Raw genomic sequence first — 8,355 nt, forward strand, 5'->3', positions numbered from 1 at the left:
AAAGGAGACTAAGAAACACAACAACCAAACCCAGTGTGTACGCTTTGATTGGATCCTGCTTAGAAACAAACAGTGCAAGACATTCCTTGGGATGATGGTAAAATTGAATATAGATTTGATATTAGATACTATTATGGAATTATTATTAATTTTATTACATGTGATAATGATTGCAGGCAAGTAGGATAATACTTGATTCTCCAGGGGGGATGCAAAAGTATCTAGAAGTGAAATTCTATGGTGTCTACAAATGTGCCAAAATGATAACCATCATTGGGTATAGGTAGAGGATATCCATGGGTTTACTTTAGAAAATTTTGCACTGTTTATATTTGTATGAGGCAATTTTATAACAAAACTTGGGGGAAGGAAAAACGTCAGCCTCCTTTTCCTTGTCTCTTGGAGATCTCTCTTTCTCTCTGAGTCGCAAACCTACTGACGTGGGAGGGAAATCAGGTGTAGCTGGACAAGGCTTCCTCTCCGTGCTGACACGGAGTCTGGATGTTGGGAAAGTGCTGTTTCCTGGTTTTATACTAATGTGGGCTTTAGGAACAAGGTAGGTCTTTGGACTCCACTCTGCAGCACCAATGGTTCATCCACCTGGATCTGAGGACTCAAGCCTGAGAGCATAGCAGCCCCTACTCTCACGGAGCTGTCAGTCTGGCATAGGGGACCGATAGACCAATAAAGAACTAGTCCACAGTGTAATGACCTCACACAGAGGCTGCTGGCAGGCACATGATCGGGCCTGGCACCGTGCCCGGCACCCCCAAATATTTGGGACATGTTGATCCTTCTTTCTCTGTGTAAAGATAGAAACAAGAACACCACACACACCTCACACTGATGTCTATTGTTCTATGGGGCATTGGACACAGCCGCTGGATGCTGGGGGTCAATGGAGGAAGGTAAGGGACTTGTAGGTCACAGAACTCTTCGACAGGTAGATCCACTGTGGAACTCGAGGTGATGACCAGGGTCTAGAAGGGGACTGAGTCTCCAGGACCCACGCCCAGCGAAGATATACTTGTCAGAGTAGAAATGTCACAGGACTAGACCAAGCATCTGCCAGCTTCCCAGGCCCTGAATGAGGAGCCTCATTCTCCCAGGGCTCCGTGGCTGTCAGTAGGGTGGATGTGTGTGGTATAGAGATTGCCTGGGGCGAATTACAGGACTAGCCTATCCGCAGGGCCAGAGAAGGAAATGTCCCTGGTACATCCTTTCTAACCTTTTGAGCACTCCTTTTGTCAAAACTAAAAAGGGCTTTAATTTAGAGACAGCTAGAAGGACCTTGCAGATTACCTGGCCTCATGGTTTTGAAAGGGTGCTGCCAAGAACTTCTAGGACGCTGAGGAAGTTCAAGTTCAGGTCTCAGAAAGTCACAGATCTGCTCCAACGCACTCCCCTTATAAAAGACCAGTGCATTAGCTTCTGAGAACTACTGAAACAAAGTATCATACATTGCATGGCTTAACAGAAATGTCTTGTCTCCAAATGTCTTCTGGGGTCTGGGGTCAGGATGTCAGAAGACTCGTGCTCCCTCTGAAGGCTCCACAGAAAGATCTATTGCAGCCTGCCCTCTTAGCTTTTGGGATTACTTGATTTATGGCAGCATAACTCCAATTATGGAGACCATGGCATTTTCCCTGTGTGTGTGTGTCCAAGTTTTCCCTTGTTCCAATATGACCTCATGTTAACGAATTACATTGCAACGTCCTATGTCCAATTAAAGCCACATTCTGAGATACTGGAGGTTACACGAGGTACCTGAATTTTAGGAGGACACAAGTCAACCTGGACCAGCGGCAGAGGGAAGTGGGTTTGCCTCAACTGGAACAGACTTGCCTGGTGCAGACACCCAAGTGCAGGTCCGAGTCGCGGATTCACGGTCAAGATATCTTCTCATTATTGCAAACTGTTTCCTCCCCGATGCTCAGACTACACCAGGAGCCCAAGCAGGCATTCCTTAGTCCTAGTGTAAGAGTCCTTTGCCAGTCTGGGGGTGCCCATCATTCAACCTCTATTCATTGGCACCTATTTTCATCTTGGGGTGACCCCTATTATGTAGCACTTTCTTGGCAAAAAGTACTGTTCCCACTCTGGGAACAGAAAGGGCAGACCCTCCTCCTGTCTCCAGTGAGCCAGGGTGGACACAAGACGTAGACTCAGCCCTTTGATCATCCTCCTGGGCCTTGTCCCCGAGTGAGTGATGCCACGTATATGAAGCAGCACTCAGGAACATCCCTCCTGCAGGTGGCTCCCTGGGCCTCCTCCTGGTTCATGCCCCAGAACTTCCCACCCTTGTGAGTCCCTGACGTCCTTCCACTAAGTCCCACTTTTGTTTGAAAGGTAGAACCCATTTCTGCTGCCTATAATACAAGCTCTTACTGATGCACTGGGGTGTGACCAGTTACCTGGGGAGTTGTCACTACATTTATTTTAATTTTAGAAGGAATCAGGACCCATCATGCGGCCTAAGAGATGACACAGTGCCATTCTATGGATGTCTTTGGACCCAGGACTGAGCTAGGACTTCAGACCTGTGCTCTGCAGGTGTCACTAACCCAACCTGGGTGGAGCAGGGTGAGCGGGGAGGGGGGGACGCCAGCCAGCCGTCACATGCCACTCTATAGTCCATAACAGCCCACACTGCATGTCACTTGTGCACTCAGCAGCTTCACGAGTGGCAGACCACAGGGCCCAACTATTTTTTTATCTTGTTAAAATTGAGCCCAAACAAAACAGATAAGCTCCATATCATCTCTCCGAATGAATCCAGGGACAGTTTATCTTGTGAGAGGTTTGCCATGGTGCGATTTGTGACACCGTAAACATGTGTTGGGCGGGCCACTCTTACTAATTTAATTTGCTTTCAGATGTGTGTATGCGGGACCTCCTCTAAACGGAATGATTTGGAGTGTAGCATCAAGGCAGAGATATACGGGCCACACCAAGGCCTCAGGTTTTTGTGCGTGTGTGTGTGTGTGTGTGTGTGTGTTTCAGGACAAGGAGGGGGTTTATTTTTGATTAAGTGCCTTAGCCTTGCTTTGGTATTTATCTTCCTGCGGCAGATCCAGTCACAATGTAATTCCATTAGCATTATCTCTCAATTCGAGTGAGAGGGGCCCCAGCCAGGACAGCCGCGGCATAAAGGCCTGCAGTGTGCAGGGGGCTTATTTCTTATTTCTTAGGCAAGTCTTCCTCCTTTATCGGCAGCTCATTTAAAGGGAGCTAAAGGAGAGCGGTCAGATCATTAACAGTGAGACTTGAACGTGGGTTTTTTAAGGCAAAGCCCTAAGCTTTGGGGGGTGGGGAAAGATTAAATTAAATACGCGAACAGTGCCTTCGCAGTTAGTATAACCGATGGGAATGGATAATATTCAAGGGCCTCATATCTATAAAGGAGTCTTTATCTTTGTGCTTTTAATGAGGAAAGTGATTTCCATCAGGTGTCAGGACTCCTGGGTGTATTCTAGCTGAGCCACTAGGTGACCCTGTGACTATTTCTCTACCTGTGCCCGACTCGGTCGTTGTCTCTTGCCCATTGCAGAGGTGATCACGCTGGGAGGAGGAAAACATCTTCTTAAAGAGCCTTGTCTACCTGCAAAGACAGATGAGGGCAGACGGGATGCTAATGGGAGGCAGGGGTCACAGGGAGAAATGACTTGCATAGAAAACCCCAGAATCCCATTTGAGTTTTAACCTCCTCCCAGGAGGGGCCTTTATTTCAGGGGCTGCCAGCCCCCTCCCTGGCTTTGCTGCCCCTCCTCCGTGCCCTTGTTCACCCCCTCATGGAAATGACCACCAGCCCCAAACATTCAAAAGCTAGACAGCAGGTGGAAAGAGAAGGAAATCCAGGGGTTGGGAGGCTGCGTGATAAGGGCTCCTGGGGGCTGCGCGCATTGCACGGTGCTTGTAATCCTGTTTTCTGGGAGAGGGATTTGAGGCGGGAAAAGAGCACATGATACGCAGCATTTTGAGAATGGATTCAGGAGGGGCGGTGAGATGCCTGACCTTGCCATTAAGAATTGCAACCCTAATACATCTGAAAGCAGCTCAGGGACCAGATTTTGTTGAGGGCTCCATCTACGCCCAGTCCTGGGCTAAGTGCTTTGTATGCACTATGTTCCTTGAAAGGTGTTTCCAAATTGTTTTTTAAAAACATCTGGACCCTTATCAGTAAATTTTGTGAGCACTCCCAACACATGCACATGTATCTATGTGTAAGTTATCTATACGCTCTTGTTTAATGTATTGTGTATATTATAATGTGTGCGCAACTGTATGTATTTTAAAAGAGTGAGAAAAATAAAAAGACATAGAGCTTATAATGTGTACACTCTGCATCCCCAGAGAGTCTTGCCAGGTGCTCACAACCCACTCTGCCAGTTTCTGCTCCTCACAGCCTGCCTGGCAGGTAGGTATCTTCACTTCCACTGAGCGTGAGCCAGTGTGGCCAGCCTGGCATGTAGAAGCACTCTAAGACTTCACTGGCAGAAGGGAGGGCCCTTCAGAGAGCTCCGCCACCCCTACTCCTCTCTTCTGGCCTTACATACAGTGGTTCCCCCAGTCTGCCGTGTCATTTTCCCTCGTTTTAGTTATCTGTGGTCAACCGTGGTCCAAACATATTAAATGGAAAAATCCAGAAATAAACAATTCATACGTTTTAAATCTTCGGCCCTTCTGAGATGTGTGACGAAATCTCGCACCATTTCGACCCAACGTGACTCATCCCTTTGTCCGAATCTCCATGAAGTAGATGCTCCTGCCTGTTAGTCACTTAGTAGCCGGCTCAGTTATCAGGTTACTGTGGTGGTACAGCTCACATTTACTTTAATGTTTAATATTAGAAATGTGGGGGTCTTTATTTAGAAGTTTGGTAATGTTTTTGTGACCAGAAATATACCATAGGAACTTAACTCTTGTTTCTATCACTTAGCCTCAGGTAAAAGTGGTTTCATTATACGTTGTTTCGCTGAAAGTGGCCATTTCCAGGGACCTATTTATGATGATTGAGTGAGAATTTCCTGTCTAGGAAGAAATGGAGTACATATAGGGTTTGGTGCTAGCTTTGATTTCAGATCCACCGGGGGGGACTTTGAGTGCTTGTATTCCCCATGGACGGGGCGTGGGGGCTATGGCATGATTATGTGGAGAGTTTGCTTGGAGCTGATTTTGACCATGAGGAAATGAGTCTAACAGCAAAAGGCAACTTGCTAAGGATGAGGCACAGAGACTGGGTCTTTGATAACCTCATGGAGTCCCTGCCCTAGACCAGGAACCACCTACCTCCAGGCTATTAAATGTAGTTACTGCTTAAGCAGCAAAATGGTCTCCATTTCTCCTATTGTAATCAGCATCTTCCATCCTCATTTCATCACTCTCAGTTTCTCTCTGCTCCTCAGTCTATATAACTTTTATGGAAACAGGCGTGGTCCACATGGCATAAGAAGTTGTTTGACCCAAAGATCTTTCTCCAGCTATGCATTATTTCCCTAACTCTCGTCTGTTTTATCTCTCCCGGTTGCATTACTATGTGTGGGTTTGGATGTTTATAAGGGCTTGTGTCTTTCCCTTGCACGGTTCTGCCCACACCAGCCCTTTCACGGTTCCCAAAGCTTGCCTTCTTTGGAAGCAAATGTCATTCCTCCTCTAGGTCCCACCTCAGGGCCCGTGTCCTGGCTGCTTCCTCTCCCCACATCGTTGCCTGGTTGGCTCCTTGTCCTCAAGTCTCAGCCCAGATGTTACCATCTCAGGGAAGTCTTTTCTAACCTGTGTACCTCCACCACTGCAACACCATTTTTAATTTTTTTTCATAGAACTAACCTCTATCTGAAATTATCTTGTTTGTTCATGTAACTTGTTCGCTCTTGCCTCATCCACAGTGCACACTGCACAAGAGGAGGGACCTCGTCTGTCTCAAGCTTCATTTTATCCCCAGCACCTAGAACGTGGCACAGAGTAGGAGCTCAGAATATATTAATATAACACATGGATAAAAGAAAGTATACACTTTCTTATATCTTGGGATGCTTACATCTTGGGATGCTGCCCAATTTATAAATCACTGAATAAAGCCAATAAGATCATTAAAAACTTTTTAATAAAAAAGAATGAATAAATGGAAATGAAGGACCTGCTAATGAGAGTCCCTGGTTTTGTTCCCCAGCAGAACATTTCAGGGTGTATCAAATGGGGTACTAAATGGCAAAGCGATCAGCTATTCCAAGCAAGTGCTGGATAAACATTGTACTGTCATTAACTTTCTATAATTTGATATTCTAACTTAGAAGAACATATATTAACATTATTATTCTTATTGTGATGAGATTTATTTTGAAAACATTCTAACAACAAACACTATTAAGAAAAAATAATAGTTATCTTTTAAGTATTAGGATCTAAATCAGGAAGAATTGCTTTATGAATTGACACTCCCTCCCTTATAACCCCCCTACCTGGCAGAAACCTATACTCGCCTCAAGAACATATTGCTGCCCTTATTTGTTTACTGTTTTGTTCCCCATTCACCTGAAAACCCCTGAGGGAAGGGACTATGCCTGGAACAGCTTCGATCCAAAGCACAGTGACATATGGCAGGTACTTCATAAATGTTTTTTGAATGATGATCCTAATTTAATGTGTGTTACACAAGTATTCCCTTGGCATAGTTCACTCTACAATTACAATGACATTAAAAAAACAACCCACAAACCTTTATAATCCCATGAAATTCTGTGATAGCTGGGTTTGGTCTTTGGAAGATATCTTTATCATTGTTACCATCACTATCATTTCATTCTTTCTTACTTTCTTAAGATGTATTCTCTTTTCTCATGGTTTTATGCCTGAATAAGCAGCAAAATCAAGAAGGGAAATTATGACCTTGCCTGAAAGGCATTGATAAAATCGCTGGAAAGAAAGAGGTAGGATGCTTTAGTTTTATGTGTAGAAGAAACTGATGTGTGTCAATAATACTGACAGTAATATGGAAGGAGGCATAATTACGAATGGCAGAGGGACATTTAGACTGAAAGTTTGGAACTCCCACAGAAAAAACACACACTCCTTCCTGCACAGAGAGGGGCATTTGATGGGAACTCCCCCAGTGGAGAGGTGAGGATGCTATTGTTCATGTCATTTAAGACGAACTGGAGGATGAGAGAGCAGTGATTGCTTAGTTTGTGGAATGTCAGCAGTGTAGTTAGATAAAGGACAAAAGCCTGTCCAGCCCCAGGTTACAGTCCCTGGGCTGAGATGACACAATGGAGCCCGTTATCTGTGACCTCTCTGAGATAGTAGCATCTTTGGTCTGGTTTTCAGGCCCTTAGTAGTGATAGAAAGCTTCTGAGGCTAAGGTGCAAGGAACAGAGGAATGGAAGGATCACCGCTGGCGTAGGGAGAGGCTGCCTAGGGGAAAGGAAGACAAAAGCAAGCTGGACACACAAAAAGAAAGACTGAGGAGTCGGGGAAGCAAGGAAAAGTTTGAAGTCCAAAGAAATATGAAAATTCAGAGCCCTGGATTTGATGAGCACCCAGTGGGCAAAGGATAAGGAAAATTGCCCACACAGGCCTGCACTGGGCAAGGATGGTAGGTCGGGCAAATGAGGTGCGCACTGCTGAGCAGAGAAGAGGCAGAGTTCAATTTGCCTCTGGGTCTGCTCATTCCCTTCTCTTCAATCTTTGATTTGATGATATTTCTGACTTCATCACTGACTTTTCTTCTTTCTAATGGTCTTAGGCGAGACATTGCTTATCTTCCCTAGATATATCCTCCAAAGCAGTCAGTTCAATTCAGTCAACACTTACTGAGTCAGAGCAAAATCCAAAACAACTACAACCTCAGACCCTTAGAGATGGCAGAGGTCATTGTGAAACAGGAATTTTGGGGGGTGAAAAAGACAGGTTTTAGGAAACTTGAGAAATTTTGGAAATTAAGGGGACCATGGAGGAAGCGCAGGGCTGCAGAGCAGCAGAAGGTATATTTCCATAGAATGAGGGAGCTGGGAACAGCAAAAGGTCTATATTTACAAAATAAAGAGAAGGAAGCCCTTCATCCAGAAGGAGAAGAAGAAAGCCCAAAGGGAATAGGAAAACAATAAGGAAGGAGGGGGGAGAACTTCACATGTCCTTTGTGAGGTTCAACCTTTGAGCCCAGGAGTTACTATAGTAACCAGTCCAAAGGAATAGTGACCAATCAGAGGGGATATCAAGGCACCAAGATCTGCAGCCTTTATAAGCCATAGGGGAAAAAAACTCAGTGGGGCCCTTTCCCCCTCCCTACGTGGGAGTCCATTCTGTGGGCCTCTTTCCCTCTCCCCATGTGGGCGTCTGTACTTGTTCTTCAATAAATCT

Source organism: Cnephaeus nilssonii (genome assembly GCF_951640355.1).
Source record: "Cnephaeus nilssonii genome assembly, chromosome: 12".
Classification (NCBI taxonomy): domain Eukaryota; kingdom Metazoa; phylum Chordata; class Mammalia; order Chiroptera; family Vespertilionidae; genus Cnephaeus; species Cnephaeus nilssonii.